The sequence below is a fragment of the Vidua chalybeata genome, unplaced genomic scaffold (genome assembly GCF_026979565.1).
Source record: "Vidua chalybeata isolate OUT-0048 unplaced genomic scaffold, bVidCha1 merged haplotype scaffold_203_ctg1, whole genome shotgun sequence".
NCBI classification, from domain to species: Eukaryota; Metazoa; Chordata; class Aves; order Passeriformes; family Viduidae; genus Vidua; species Vidua chalybeata.
The window spans coordinates 31,169-47,138 of record NW_026530365.1 but is presented as its reverse complement, the minus strand read 5'-3'; the positions used below and the strand labels follow the sequence as shown (position 1 = coordinate 47,138).

The following is a 15,970-nucleotide window of genomic DNA, read 5'->3' as shown; positions in this document are numbered from 1 at the left end:
TCAGCTAGGTCATCTCATTCTGCAGTCTCTGGCTCCCTGAGGGCATTCTTCTCGCTCAGAGCTTTCTCCCCCTGTTGTGTCCCCTTGTTTGTCTTGTTCTGTGTCACGGGTGTCTGGGTATTTGGTCTGGAGCTGCTCTGCCCTGCTGCATAGCCTGGTGTAGGTCTAGAATGGGGCGTGTCCTGGGGCCTGGAAATTTGTAATGTGGGGTGTATTTGGACTCTAGATGGGATCTGTAGATTGATGAAGGCTATCTGGAGCTGTTAAGTTATCCTGCAGTGCTCTGACTTTTGTCCTCACGTTCTTTCAGACGCAGCCAGATGGAATCCGTGGCAGAGGGCCCCGTCCCGGGTGAGGGGGGTCCCCGAGAAGGTCAGTCACCGTTTGTCTTTGCAGGGGGAGTATAAATGGTGCCTCTGTATTACAGCTATTTTCTTTGTTGTTATTTTTAGGAACTAAAGCCGGATACTAGCGGTCAAGGTAAGTGGGCAAGGTGAGCAGTGAGCGGTGGCAGGCAGCAGTTGTTCTTGCTCCGGTCTCAATTCCCGGTGCAGCTCTTAGGCTCCGTTCTTGTTTGCGTGCTCTAGGCGGTCCGCTCGTATTACGCCGAGACCCCCCTCAGCAACGGGGCCGCAGACCCCCGCTTGGTCACTCTCGTGGGAATTTGGGAAGCAGCGCACGGATCTGTGATGAAGCCTTGATCTTTGACATTTGAAGGTGTCACCCGGGGAGCCTTCAGGAGCGGCCGAGGAGTTGCTGTAAGTCGGGGAGCTAGGGAGGAGGAGCCAGGGTCCACTCGAGTTTCAGCGATGCCACGTCACCTCGTCTCCTCTTCACCCAGGCAGACCCTGCCGCGAGGGCATCGGCCTCCGGGCGCGGCCAGATGAGGCGGACGTTCTTAGGAGAATGGTGAGTAGCAGAATTGTTATTGGTTATTGGCCGCTGTGCAGCTAAGATCCTGCAGTGATGTTTGGTGTTCTTGATTGTAGCTGAGCAAGGGGCCACAGTCGGTGACTCTAGGAAACTGCCAGCGGGCGAGGCGGCCTTCCTCGGCACCGGACGTGGATTCTCGTCCCCGGACGTCCGAGAGATAAGTCGAGGGCCGGGACCCTGAGAGGGGATGGAAGCGAGGCGCTGGGAGGGCTTTTGGAGGCAGCTTTGGAGATGGGGGTGGCCCTTTAGGCCACATAAAGGAAAAGCCTCACAGTGCTGAAGTGCTCAGGGCAGAGCAGTGCCGGTGCACGGTGTGTCACTTGTCTGTCGTGCCTTCTGTGTCTTTTGCCTTAGTCCTTTGAGGGGCTTATCGGAAGCCCGGGCGTCCATCTTTGCATCTCTCATCTCTGTGTTCCTCGGCCCCGTGCCGATTCCTTCTTACCTTTGGCTCGGGAGCCCTGACAGGCCTTGGAGTAGCATCCGGTCAGATGTCTTTTGAGGTCTTGTTCTGGGCTGTTCTCGACAGCTGTGATTTGTGACAATTGTGACGGCAAGGATGCGTTCTAGCAGATTAGGACTCGTAGCGATGCGGAGATCCGTAGAGCATTCTGACGCTAGGATTCTCGGGCATCCTTCTCTGCCTTGCTTGGAATAGGTCATTCAGTTAGCATCTTGTTCCTGCAGGGTTCTCTGAGCCTTAGAGGCTCGCCATCAGTCTCAGCTAGGTCATCTCATTCTGCAGTCTCTGGCTCCCTGAGGGCATTCTTCTCGCTCAGAGCTTTCTCCCCCTGTTGTGTCCCCTTGTTTGTCTTGTTCTGTGTCACGGGTGTCTGGGTATTTGGCGTGGAGCTGCTCTGCCCTGCTGCATAGCCTGGTGTAGGTCTAGAATGGGGCGTGTCCTGGGGCCTGGAAATTTGTAATGTGGGGTGTATTTGGACTCTAGATGGGATCTGTAGATTGATGAAGGCTATCTGGAGCTGTTAAGTTATCCTGCAGTGCTCTGACTTTTGTCCTCACGTTCTTTCAGACGCAGCCAGATGGAATCCGTGGCAGAGGGCCCCGTCCCGTGTGAGGGGGGTCCCCCGAGAAGGTCAGTCACCGTTTGTCTTTGCAGGGGGAGTATAAATGGTGCCTCTGTATTACAGCTATTTTCTTTGTTGTTATTTTTAGGAACTAAAGCCGGATACTAGCGGTCAAGGTAAGTGAGCAGTGAGCGGTGGCAGGCAGCAGTTGTTCTTGCTCCGGTCTCAATTCCCGGTGCAGCTCTTAGGCTCCGTTCTTGTTTGCGTGCTCTAGGCGGTCCGCTCGTATTACGCCGAGACCCCCCTCAGCAACGGGGCCGCAGACCCCCGCTTGGTCACTCTCGTGGGAATTTGGGAAGCAGCGCACGGATCTGTGATGAAGCCTTGATCTTTGACATTTGAAGGTGTCACCCGGGGAGCCTTCAGGAGCGGCCGAGGAGTTGCTGTAAGTCGGGGAGCTAGGGAGGAGGAGCCAGGGTCCACTCGAGTTTCAGCGATGCCACGTCACCTCGTCTCCTCTTCACCCAGGCAGACCCTGCCGCGAGGGCATCGGCCTCCGGGCGCGGCCAGATGAGGCGGACGTTCTTAGGAGAATGGTGAGTAGCAGAATTGTTATTGGTTATTGGCCGCTGTGCAGCTAAGATCCTGCAGTGATGTTTGGTGTTCTTGATTGTAGCTGAGCAAGGGGCCACAGTCGGTGACTCTAGGAAACTGCCAGCGGGCGAGGCGGCCTTCCTCGGCACCGGACGTGGATTCTCGTCCCCGGACGTCCGAGAGATAAGTCGAGGGCCGGGACCCTGAGAGGGGATGGAAGCGAGGCGCTGGGAGGGCTTTTGGAGGCAGCTTTGGAGATGGGGGTGGCCCTTTAGGCCACATAAAGGAAAAGCCTCACAGTGCTGAAGTGCTCAGGGCAGAGCAGTGCCGGTGCACGGTGTGTCACTTGTCTGTCGTGCCTTCTGTGTCTTTTGCCTTAGTCCTTTGAGGGGCTTATCGGAAGCCCGGGCGTCCATCTTTGCATCTCTCATCTCTGTGTTCCTCGGCCCCGTGCCGATTCCTTCTTACCTTTGGCTCGGGAGCCCGGACAGGCCTTGGAGTAGCATCCGGTCAGATGTCTTTTGAGGTCTTGTTCTGGGCTGTTCTCGACAGCTGTGATTTGTGACAATTGTGACGGCAAGGATGCGTTCTAGCAGATTAGGACTCGTAGCGATGCGGAGATCCGTAGAGCATTCTGACGCTAGGATTCTCGGGCATCCTTCTCTGCCTTGCTTGGAATAGGTCATTCAGTTAGCATCTTGTTCCTGCAGGGTTCTCTGCGCCTTAGAGGCTCGCCATCAGTCTCAGCTAGGTCATCTCATTCTGCAGTCTCTGGCTCCCTGAGGGCATTCTTCTCGCTCAGAGCTTTCTCCCCCTGTTGTGTCCCCTTGTTTGTCTTGTTCTGTGTCACGGGTGTCTGGGTATTTGGTCTGGAGCTGCTCTGCCCTGCTGCATAGCCTGGTGTAGGTCTAGAATGGGGCGTGTCCTGGGGCCTGGAAATTTGTAATGTGGGGTGTATTTGGACTCTAGATGGGATCTGTAGATTGATGAAGGCTATCTGGAGCTGTTAAGTTATCCTGCAGTGCTCTGACTTTTGTCCTCACGTTCTTTCAGACGCAGCCAGATGGAATCCGTGGCAGAGGGCCCCGTCCCGTGTGAGGGGGGTCCCGCGAGAAGGTCAGTCACCCTTTGTCTTTGCAGGGGGAGTATAAATGGTGCCTCTGTATTACAGCTATTTTCTTTGTTGTTATTTTTAGGAACTAAAGCCAGATACTAGCGGTCAAGGTAAGTGGGCAAGGTGAGCAGTGAGCGGTGGCAGGCAGCAGTTGTTCTTGCTCCGGTCTCAATTCCCGGTGCAGCTCTTAGGCTCCGTTCTTGTTTGCGTGCTCTAGGCGGTCCGCTCGTATTACGCCGAGACCCCCCTCAGCAACGGGGCCGCAGACCCCCGCTTGGTCACTCTCGTGGGAATTTGGGAAGCAGCGCACGGATCTGTGATGAAGCCTTGATCTTTGACATTTGAAGGTGTCACCCGGGGAGCCTTCAGGAGCGGCCGAGGAGTTGCTGTAAGTCGGGGAGCTAGGGAGGAGGAGCCAGGGTCCACTCGAGTTTCAGCGATGCCACGTCACCTCGTCTCCTCTTCACCCAGGCAGACCCTGCCGCGAGGGCATCGGCCTCCGGGCGCGGCCAGATGAGGCGGACGTTCTTAGGAGAATGGTGAGTAGCAGAATTGTTATTGGTTATTGGCCGCTGTGCAGCTAAGATCCTGCAGTGATGTTTGGTGTTCTTGATTGTAGCTGAGCAAGGGGCCACAGTCGGTGACTCTAGGAAACTGCCAGCGGGCGAGGCGGCCTTCCTCGGCACCGGACGTGGATTCTCGTCCCCGGACGTCCGAGAGATAAGTCGAGGGCCGGGACCCTGAGAGGGGATGGAAGCGAGGCGCTGGGAGGGCTTTTGGAGGCAGCTTTGGAGATGGGGGTGGCCCTTTAGGCCACATAAAGGAAAAGCCTCACAGTGCTGAAGTGCTCAGGGCAGAGCAGTGCCGGTGCACGGTGTGTCACTTGTCTGTCGTGCCTTCTGTGTCTTTTGCCTTAGTCCTTTGAGGGGCTTATCGGAAGCCCGGGCGTCCATCTTTGCATCTCTCATCTCTGTGTTCCTCGGCCCCGTGCCGATTCCTTCTTACCTTTGGCTCGGGAGCCCTGACAGGCCTTGGAGTAGCATCCGGTCAGATGTCTTTTGAGGTCTTGTTCTGGGCTGTTCTCGACAGCTGTGATTTGTGACAATTGTGACGGCAAGGATGCGTTCTAGCAGATTAGGACTCGTAGCGATGCGGAGATCCGTAGAGCATTCTGACGCTAGGATTCTCGGGCATCCTTCTCTGCCTTGCTTGGAATAGGTCATTCAGTTAGCATCTTGTTCCTGCAGGGTTCTCTGAGCCTTAGAGGCTCGCCATCAGTCTCAGCTAGGTCATCTCATTCTGCAGTCTCTGGCTCCCTGAGGGCATTCTTCTCGCTCAGAGCTTTCTCCCCCTGTTGTGTCCCCTTGTTTGTCTTGTTCTGTGTCACGGGTGTCTGGGTATTTGGTCTGGAGCTGCTCTGCCCTGCTGCATAGCCTGGTGTAGGTCTAGAATGGGGCGTGTCCTGGGGCCTGGAAATTTGTAATGTGGGGTGTATTTGGACTCTAGATGGGATCTGTAGATTGATGAAGGCTATCTGGAGCTGTTAAGTTATCCTGCAGTGCTCTGACTTTTGTCCTCACGTTCTTTCAGACGCAGCCAGATGGAATCCGTGGCAGAGGGCCCCGTCCCGTGTGAGGGGGGTCCCCCGAGAAGGTCAGTCACCGTTTGTCTTTGCAGGGGGAGTATAAATGGTGCCTCTGTATTACAGCTATTTTCTTTGTTGTTATTTTTAGGAACTAAAGCCGGATACTAGCGGTCAAGGTAAGTGAGCAGTGAGCGGTGGCAGGCAGCAGTTGTTCTTGCTCCGGTCTCAATTCCCGGTGCAGCTCTTAGGCTCCGTTCTTGTTTGCGTGCTCTAGGCGGTCCGCTCGTATTACGCCGAGACCCCCCTCAGCAACGGGGCCGCAGACCCCCGCTTGGTCACTCTCGTGGGAATTTGGGAAGCAGCGCACGGATCTGTGATGAAGCCTTGATCTTTGACATTTGAAGGTGTCACCCGGGGAGCCTTCAGGAGCGGCCGAGGAGTTGCTGTAAGTCGGGGAGCTAGGGAGGAGGAGCCAGGGTCCACTCGAGTTTCAGCGATGCCACGTCACCTCGTCTCCTCTTCACCCAGGCAGACCCTGCCGCGAGGGCATCGGCCTCCGGGCGCGGCCAGATGAGGCGGACGTTCTTAGGAGAATGGTGAGTAGCAGAATTGTTATTGGTTATTGGCCGCTGTGCAGCTAAGATCCTGCAGTGATGTTTGGTGTTCTTGATTGTAGCTGAGCAAGGGGCCACAGTCGGTGACTCTAGGAAACTGCCAGCGGGCGAGGCGGCCTTCCTCGGCACCGGACGTGGATTCTCGTCCCCGGACGTCCGAGAGATAAGTCGAGGGCCGGGACCCTGAGAGGGGATGGAAGCGAGGCGCTGGGAGGGCTTTTGGAGGCAGCTTTGGAGATGGGGGTGGCCCTTTAGGCCACATAAAGGAAAAGCCTCACAGTGCTGAAGTGCTCAGGGCAGAGCAGTGCCGGTGCACGGTGTGTCACTTGTCTGTCGTGCCTTCTGTGTCTTTTGCCTTAGTCCTTTGAGGGGCTTATCGGAAGCCCGGGCGTCCATCTTTGCATCTCTCATCTCTGTGTTCCTCGGCCCCGTGCCGATTCCTTCTTACCTTTGGCTCGGGAGCCCGGACAGGCCTTGGAGTAGCATCCGGTCAGATGTCTTTTGAGGTCTTGTTCTGGGCTGTTCTCGACAGCTGTGATTTGTGACAATTGTGACGGCAAGGATGCGTTCTAGCAGATTAGGACTCGTAGCGATGCGGAGATCCGTAGAGCATTCTGACGCTAGGATTCTCGGGCATCCTTCTCTGCCTTGCTTGGAATAGGTCATTCAGTTAGCATCTTGTTCCTGCAGGGTTCTCTGCGCCTTAGAGGCTCGCCATCAGTCTCAGCTAGGTCATCTCATTCTGCAGTCTCTGGCTCCCTGAGGGCATTCTTCTCGCTCAGAGCTTTCTCCCCCTGTTGTGTCCCCTTGTTTGTCTTGTTCTGTGTCACGGGTGTCTGGGTATTTGGTCTGGAGCTGCTCTGCCCTGCTGCATAGCCTGGTGTAGGTCTAGAATGGGGCGTGTCCTGGGGCCTGGAAATTTGTAATGTGGGGTGTATTTGGACTCTAGATGGGATCTGTAGATTGATGAAGGCTATCTGGAGCTGTTAAGTTATCCTGCAGTGCTCTGACTTTTGTCCTCACGTTCTTTCAGACGCAGCCAGATGGAATCCGTGGCAGAGGGCCCCGTCCCGTGTGAGGGGGGTCCCCCGAGAAGGTCAGTCACCGTTTGTCTTTGCAGGGGGAGTATAAATGGTGCCTCTGTATTACAGCTATTTTCTTTGTTGTTATTTTTAGGAACTAAAGCCAGATACTAGCGGTCAAGGTAAGTGGGCAAGGTGAGCAGTGAGCGGTGGCAGGCAGCAGTTGTTCTTGCTCCGGTCTCAATTCCCGGTGCAGCTCTTAGGCTCCGTTCTTGTTTGCGTGCTCTAGGCGGTCCGCTCGTATTACGCCGAGACCCCCCTCAGCAACGGGGCCGCAGACCCCCGCTTGGTCACTCTCGTGGGAATTTGGGAAGCAGCGCACGGATCTGTGATGAAGCCTTGATCTTTGACATTTGAAGGTGTCACCCGGGGAGCCTTCAGGAGCGGCCGAGGAGTTGCTGTAAGTCGGGGAGCTAGGGAGGAGGAGCCAGGGTCCACTCGAGTTTCAGCGATGCCACGTCACCTCGTCTCCTCTTCACCCAGGCAGACCCTGCCGCGAGGGCATCGGCCTCCGGGCGCGGCCAGATGAGGCGGACGTTCTTAGGAGAATGGTGAGTAGCAGAATTGTTATTGGTTATTGGCCGCTGTGCAGCTAAGATCCTGCAGTGATGTTTGGTGTTCTTGATTGTAGCTGAGCAAGGGGCCACAGTCGGTGACTCTAGGAAACTGCCAGCGGGCGAGGCGGCCTTCCTCGGCACCGGACGTGGATTCTCGTCCCCGGACGTCCGAGAGATAAGTCGAGGGCCGGGACCCTGAGAGGGGATGGAAGCGAGGCGCTGGGAGGGCTTTTGGAGGCAGCTTTGGAGATGGGGGTGGCCCTTTAGGCCACATAAAGGAAAAGCCTCACAGTGCTGAAGTGCTCAGGGCAGAGCAGTGCCGGTGCACGGTGTGTCACTTGTCTGTCGTGCCTTCTGTGTCTTTTGCCTTAGTCCTTTGAGGGGCTTATCGGAAGCCCGGGCGTCCATCTTTGCATCTCTCATCTCTGTGTTCCTCGGCCCCGTGCCGATTCCTTCTTACCTTTGGCTCGGGAGCCCTGACAGGCCTTGGAGTAGCATCCGGTCAGATGTCTTTTGAGGTCTTGTTCTGGGCTGTTCTCGACAGCTGTGATTTGTGACAATTGTGACGGCAAGGATGCGTTCTAGCAGATTAGGACTCGTAGCGATGCGGAGATCCGTAGAGCATTCTGACGCTAGGATTCTCGGGCATCCTTCTCTGCCTTGCTTGGAATAGGTCATTCAGTTAGCATCTTGTTCCTGCAGGGTTCTCTGAGCCTTAGAGGCTCGCCATCAGTCTCAGCTAGGTCATCTCATTCTGCAGTCTCTGGCTCCCTGAGGGCATTCTTCTCGCTCAGAGCTTTCTCCCCCTGTTGTGTCCCCTTGTTTGTCTTGTTCTGTGTCACGGGTGTCTGGGTATTTGGTCTGGAGCTGCTCTGCCCTGCTGCATAGCCTGGTGTAGGTCTAGAATGGGGCGTGTCCTGGGGCCTGGAAATTTGTAATGTGGGGTGTATTTGGACTCTAGATGGGATCTGTAGATTGATGAAGGCTATCTGGAGCTGTTAAGTTATCCTGCAGTGCTCTGACTTTTGTCCTCACGTTCTTTCAGACGCAGCCAGATGGAATCCGTGGCAGAGGGCCCCGTCCCGTGTGAGGGGGGTCCCGCGAGAAGGTCAGTCACCCTTTGTCTTTGCAGGGGGAGTATAAATGGTGCCTCTGTATTACAGCTATTTTCTTTGTTGTTATTTTTAGGAACTAAAGCCGGATACTAGCGGTCAAGGTAAGTGAGCAGTGAGCGGTGGCAGGCAGCAGTTGTTCTTGCTCCGGTCTCAATTCCCGGTGCAGCTCTTAGGCTCCGTTCTTGTTTGCGTGCTCTAGGCGGTCCGCTCGTATTACGCCGAGACCCCCCTCAGCAACGGGGCCGCAGACCCCCGCTTGGTCACTCTCGTGGGAATTTGGGAAGCAGCGCACGGATCTGTGATGAAGCCTTGATCTTTGACATTTGAAGGTGTCACCCGGGGAGCCTTCAGGAGCGGCCGAGGAGTTGCTGTAAGTCGGGGAGCTAGGGAGGAGGAGCCAGGGTCCACTCGAGTTTCAGCGATGCCACGTCACCTCGTCTCCTCTTCACCCAGGCAGACCCTGCCGCGAGGGCATCGGCCTCCGGGCGCGGCCAGATGAGGCGGACGTTCTTAGGAGAATGGTGAGTAGCAGAATTGTTATTGGTTATTGGCCGCTGTGCAGCTAAGATCCTGCAGTGATGTTTGGTGTTCTTGATTGTAGCTGAGCAAGGGGCCACAGTCGGTGACTCTAGGAAACTGCCAGCGGGCGAGGCGGCCTTCCTCGGCACCGGACGTGGATTCTCGTCCCCGGACGTCCGAGAGATAAGTCGAGGGCCGGGACCCTGAGAGGGGATGGAAGCGAGGCGCTGGGAGGGCTTTTGGAGGCAGCTTTGGAGATGGGGGTGGCCCTTTAGGCCACATAAAGGAAAAGCCTCACAGTGCTGAAGTGCTCAGGGCAGAGCAGTGCCGGTGCACGGTGTGTCACTTGTCTGTCGTGCCTTCTGTGTCTTTTGCCTTAGTCCTTTGAGGGGCTTATCGGAAGCCCGGGCGTCCATCTTTGCATCTCTCATCTCTGTGTTCCTCGGCCCCGTGCCGATTCCTTCTTACCTTTGGCTCGGGAGCCCGGACAGGCCTTGGAGTAGCATCCGGTCAGATGTCTTTTGAGGTCTTGTTCTGGGCTGTTCTCGACAGCTGTGATTTGTGACAATTGTGACGGCAAGGATGCGTTCTAGCAGATTAGGACTCGTAGCGATGCGGAGATCCGTAGAGCATTCTGACGCTAGGATTCTCGGGCATCCTTCTCTGCCTTGCTTGGAATAGGTCATTCAGTTAGCATCTTGTTCCTGCAGGGTTCTCTGCGCCTTAGAGGCTCGCCATCAGTCTCAGCTAGGTCATCTCATTCTGCAGTCTCTGGCTCCCTGAGGGCATTCTTCTCGCTCAGAGCTTTCTCCCCCTGTTGTGTCCCCTTGTTTGTCTTGTTCTGTGTCACGGGTGTCTGGGTATTTGGTCTGGAGCTGCTCTGCCCTGCTGCATAGCCTGGTGTAGGTCTAGAATGGGGCGTGTCCTGGGGCCTGGAAATTTGTAATGTGGGGTGTATTTGGACTCTAGATGGGATCTGTAGATTGATGAAGGCTATCTGGAGCTGTTAAGTTATCCTGCAGTGCTCTGACTTTTGTCCTCACGTTCTTTCAGATGCAGCCAGATGGAATCCGTGGCAGAGGGCCCCGTCCCGGGTGAGGGGGGTCCCGCGAGAAGGTCAGTCACCGTTTGTCTTTGCAGGGGGAGTATAAATGGTGCCTCTGTATTACAGCTATTTTCTTTGTTGTTATTTTTAGGAACTAAAGCCAGATACTAGCGGTCAAGGTAAGTGGGCAAGGTGAGCAGTGAGCGGTGGCAGGCAGCAGTTGTTCTTGCTCCGGTCTCAATTCCCGGTGCAGCTCTTGGGCTCCGTTCTTGTTTGCGTGCTCTAGGCGGTCCGCTTCTGTTACAACGAGACCACATCCACAAGTGGCCAATGGACCCCGGTTTTCACTTCTGTGGGAATTGATATTGTGAATTAAATTTTTTTTGGAATGTGTGGGTATTTTGTGTTGTTTTTGATATATTATTGTTTTAAATTATAGGTGTCATATTTTGAGGTAACTTCTTTGTGGTTTCAGGTTTTTTTTTTGTTTGTTTATTTTTTTGTATGTAATTATTTTTCATGGATTTATTTTTAATGTCTTTTGTAATTTGTAGTATTGTAATTTAATTGTCATTTGGGATAAGAGTGTATAAATGTTATTTTTTGTTTATGTTATGTGGAGGAATTTTTGTATTTACTGTTTGAATTCTGTGAGGGATAAGGTTAGATGTGAAGAGGTATACTTAACAAGGCATTTAGAAAATAGATTTTTAGGATTGGTGACCAATAAACATGGTGTGTTTGTATGGGTGGTTTTAGTTAGTGTTACTTGTATGTTTTGTTTTGGTTGTGGAATTCTTTATCTTGGGTTGTTTTGGTTTTGTTTTTTTTTAAGCATTTTACATAAGGGTTGACATAGTGAGTAGGACTCTTGTGTGGTCTATTTTTCGTGGAAAGATAAGTATATTTCAGGTTATGAAATTTATGGGACTACTTTCTTGACTACTTACCAAATCCTTTTTAGGCGAAGTTTTTTTTATACTCTGATTTTGAAATCAATGAAGAAAAATGAGAAAACGCAGGAGGTAGATAAGTTTTTTTCTTCTAGGACAAAAAGGGTTTAACACAGAAACTGCTTGGTCTAATCTTACGCGGGGGGTTTCCGTGCGACAGTCGGGCCGGCCGCGGGGTTCGGCATCAGGAGAGCCCCGAGCTGTGCGCGCTGAACGGGAGGCGGCGCCGCCCCCAGGGAATGGAACGGATCCAAGCTGAGCCGGACCGAGCCGAGTTGATCCGAACGCAGCGAGCGGAGCCGAGTTTCACCGAGCCGCGCTCCGCCGAGCGCAGCATCCCGAGCAGGGCGGGCCGCCGGGGCGGGCTCGGGTGGAGTCGGGGCTCTCTGAGGCTCACTCTCATGTTCCTCTCTCTACCGCTCCTTCCTCCTCCCCGTATTCCTGTTCTTTCTCTCTTTCCCCCATTTCCCGGTCTCCCCAAAGCCGGCACTTTTCCCTCCCTTTTCGGCCTCCCCTCCCGTCCCCCCCCCCACCTCTACCCTTCCTTCCTCCTCCCCGTATTCCTGTTCTTTGTCCGCGGACCCTCCCCTCCTCTCCCTCCCTCGCAAACCCGACCCCCACTGCCCTGTCCCTATCCCGCTCCTCCGTTCTATTCCTCTTCTCTCCCTCCTCTGTGCACCGTCCCTCTTCCCCGCTCCCGGCCTTTCCCTTGCCCTCCCGCTTTCCTCCACAGCCCGACCTCCCTCCCTCCCTACCCTTTCTCATGCTCTGCTAGCCCTCTTCTCTTCCCGTCGCCCCGTTCCTTCTTTCCCCGCAGCCGCGGGGCCGGGGGCGCCGGAGAATAAAGCCCAGAGGGCCGGAGCCCGGCGCCCCTGGGCCCTTGCGGGAGTCCCCGCACGGGGCCGGAGGCTCTCGGCGGATCCCCCCGTGCCGGTCAAACCCCGCCCGGCCCCGCCGGACCTGCGGCTTTGCCGGCATCGCGCTGAGAGCGGCCCCCGCTCTGTGCCGTGCCGTCCGTGCCGCGTCCCCGCCGTCTCTGCCGCTCCCTCTCTCTGCCCCTCGCCCGTGACAGCGAGGATGGGCAGGAGCTTCAACCCTTCTGGGGGCTGCCCCCCTTTCTCGTTGCGGCAGAGTACCTTTCGGGGGGGGATGTACATGTGGAAAGGGATGGAAGCAAGTGCTGGGCTGCTGTCCAGGGCAGTTAGACTCGTTCTGTGCCTTCTTTGGGGGCCAGGAAAAGGGGGTGAAGACTCGAGGCTCTGATGTCATTTGGGGCACCCTAAGGTCCCTAGGAGGGGGAGGCATACTGCGGTGGAGGAGCAGGTGGGTGGCGAATGACGGGGGGTCATGCTGGGTGCCGTCCCCCCGAGGGACCCAAAGCTGCCCCAAAATGCACAGGGAGGGGGGTGTGTAGAATACTAAATTCTGGCAAGTGTTTCGTTTTTATAGGTATTGCTAAAGAATAGGAATTTATTGCTAAATTCATTTGGAAAGAAACCCAGAGCAGCCCAAGGTGTGAGCTTTGAGGATGAGGACGGGGGCGGCTCCTACCGGAGGCTCTTTTAGGGAAAGGGTTTGCCTCAGGTCCCTTTTGCATGGAGCTGCTGGAGCAGAGGGGTTTATGGGGAGCTCCGGGGGCTGTCTCATGCAAGGACGGTGGGAGCTTCTGACAGGGTCTGGGGGAGCACCTGGATACGTGGAGCATTGCTCAAGGGAGGTGCCAAGGGACAAACCTTTGTGCCGGGAAGTTGCAGCCAAACACGTAAGCCGGTGTGGATTTGTAGCGGGGACTTTTCTCCTTTCCCTTTTAAGTTTCATCTTGCAATCACTTTCTGCTGCCCCGGAAAAAAAAAAAAAAAAAGGGCTTTTGAGGACAAAAGAAATTCAAATTGAGAGAAGCGACTTCTCTTCCATTATTGTCTGTTTGAACTGGGAGGGATCCTCCTTCACTTGTGGTTTTGAGGGTACTGATTGAAGGAAAACCTGCCTTTTCCACGGTGTTAGGGGTATCACAGGGGTGACTGGGAATCCTCGTGTTGTATTTTAAATGGAAGGGGAAAAATATTGTTGTCGTATGATGGGTTTAATCTGAGGCTAGCCCCTCCATTTTCATCTGCCTAAGTTTTCAACTGAGGGGGCAGCCCTGTTGTTCGTCCTTGTAAAGGGTTTGGATTGAGGTAAAAATTCCCCTTTTACCATCACTTGAGGCAAACCCTTTTTCCTGCTATTATAGGGGCTGAAACTGAAGGGGAGAACACATTTATTTGCCCTTGTTGAAGTGAGGTGAGCACCTGAGTGTGGCGTCAGTTCCGGTGGTTGAATTGAAGGAGGCTGCAGCTCTCGCAGCATTTGAAGGGTTGGAATCGGGCTGTGCCGCTGCATTTGAGGGTGCTTCTTCTGCCCCAGGCCCGGCACCAAAGGTTCCGGCGCGGGAGCTGCTGGCGTTGCCTGGGGAGCTGCCGAGGTGGAAGGGGACTTGGGCGCGGCCGGGCTGGCGCGGGACTGCCGGAGCCGCGCCGGAGCGAGGCGTGCGGAGCCGAGGGGAGCTTTGCCGGGCCGGCGGGCGGGAGAGGCGGCGCGGGCGCTGCGCCGGTGCCGGCCGGTGCCGGCCGCTCTGTCCGCTCAGGGCGCGGGGCTCGGGCGCCGCCGGGGCCCCCTGGGCCCGGTGCCGGCCCCGCCGGGCAGGGGGAGCGGGCGGGGGGCTCCCGGCGCGGCGCCGCCTCTGCCTGCCGCAGGAGCCGCTTTCCTGCCGGGAGTCGCGCTCCGCCCGGTGCTGGGACCGCGGCTTTTCATTTTCCGAAGGTCCTTGGTGTAGCGGTTTGGAGGTGGTTCTTAGGCATTGATTGTATCGTTTTGTTTTTTTTTTTTTGTAGTTGGCGTATGATAAGGAATACGGTCTACTTCTTGAGTGTTATGGTTCTTGGTTCATGTGTTGATGATAAGGGTTTTCTTTGAATTGAGTTTTGCTGTTGGATTTTTTTTCTTTTTGATGGTGTATTATGTTTTTAAAGGACGTGTTTTTTAAGGTTCACAATGGTTTTTATGGGTTGTTGCATGAAGTAGAGGGTAAGTTTTTAATTCTCTTGTAATGGCTCTTATTAGCATATATAGTGTTTGTTTTGGTGGGTTTGAGGTAGTGTCCTATAGTTAATTGGTGAGGTTTTTAAAATATTGTTAACTACATTACCGTTTATTATAGGGATTTTATTTCTTTGGTTTGTTCGATTGTACTGTATGTTTTATGGTTATGGATCCTTTGGGAGATATTGTTTATGGCTACATTTATCTTTTGGCATCGTGTTTATTTCTAGGTGGTATTTTTGTTTTGATGGTTTGAGACATTATGGGTTCATTGAGTTAGGAATAATTTTTGTGTTGTTGTTAATGTAAGGGTTTTTTTTTGTAATTTGATGTATTTGGTGGTTGTTTTTTATTAGTTTTATTTTGGGAACATGGGTATTTATATGGTGGATTTTTTAAGGTAGTTTTATTTTGGTAGTGATTTTTTATTTCTTGGTGGTTTAGATTTTTTTATATCGTTAATTAGGTTGGTGGGTTTTTTTTGTAAGTTTTATAGAGTATTGGTTGCTCTTTATGAGTTAGTGTAGAGACAGAGTTTTAGTAAGTTGGTTGGATTTATTTTTTTAGTGTTTGTTGTGATTTGCTCTGTGGGTTTCTATATGGTTGTTTTTTATTTCTGTTTCATTTTTGTGATGTGATAAGAATTGTTAGTGAAAAGAGTGTAGTGTGTTTTTTTGCTGGTAGTTGGTTCTATGGTGGAGTTTTTTAAATTAGCGTTATTTGGTTTTGGGGTTTTTTGTTAGCTAGAGATTAGGTTTTTTTGTTAGTTAGAGATTAAAGTTTTTATTTTGGGGTTAATTTGTAATGATTTTTAAGGTTTTAGGGCAATTTAGAGTTTTGACAGGGGTGTACTGTATGATGAGAGTAATTTCTTTGTTTTATGTGGAGTTGATGGCAGGGTAGAGGACATTTTTGCATAGAATATGTGTTCTAATCACGGTAGTTGGGATGGTATGAGGAGTTGTTTCTTAATTGGATGAACCAAGGTATTGAGCAAGCTGGTTGCTGTTGGAGACCACCCAAAAAGCACATTCCACCAATGATGGAATTGGCCTTTTTCCAATAATTTAAATACCTTCCGTATAGTCTCCATGTCATGGTGTATTGTAATCAGAGTTCTCTTTCCTTTATCTTGAATTTCTTTAAGAATTTCCTTTAATTCATGATGTTTCAAACATTGGGTAACCAAAGTTGTTCATCCCTATAGGCACAGGCAATATTTCTTTGACAGTAATTAAGTTTGCCTTTATATGTTGGTATGATACCCCAGGTACCTGACAGGAATAATCAATTTTGACAAAGTTCTAAATGCACAAGTTAAATTGAGTTTTTTTCACAGTGATCTCATCCACTATTATAGCGGGGCGTGCTATTCGAGGCAGACAGAGCCTTGTCCTGTATAGACGAGCAAGGTTGTCTGGTTAATGGGATGAATTTCAAAGCGATAAATACTTTGCTCTGTATCCAGAGCCTAAATTCAGAGCAGTTTGTTAAGCATTTGTAACAGTATTTAGGATTCTTGATGAGATTCATGAAATCCATCCTGGATGTACACACATTTATATCTTTAAACATTTTTTCCTCCTTATACAGTTGCATTTGTAATTTGTAGCGTTTGATCCAGAGACTTACAGGAGTCAAAATCATAGGCTTTCCCTTGGCACTTATATACCACTCACATTATATATAAGCGGTACCGTATTAGCTGCGGTTATAGCAATAATTATAAATGCAACAACTCTCTATGCTACACCTA

At 52.7% G+C, this 15,970-nt stretch overlaps 1 long non-coding RNA gene across 1 annotated transcript; it reads left to right on the top strand.

The window, feature by feature from the left end:
* The first annotated feature begins 10,098 nt into the window (after positions 1-10,098).
* LOC128783327 (uncharacterized) lies at positions 10,099-10,926 on the top strand. Its single transcript, XR_008429083.1, has 2 exons — positions 10,099-10,359; positions 10,467-10,926. It is a non-coding gene; the product is annotated as an uncharacterized LOC128783327 (long non-coding RNA).
* Positions 10,927-15,970: the final 5,044 nt, after the last annotated feature.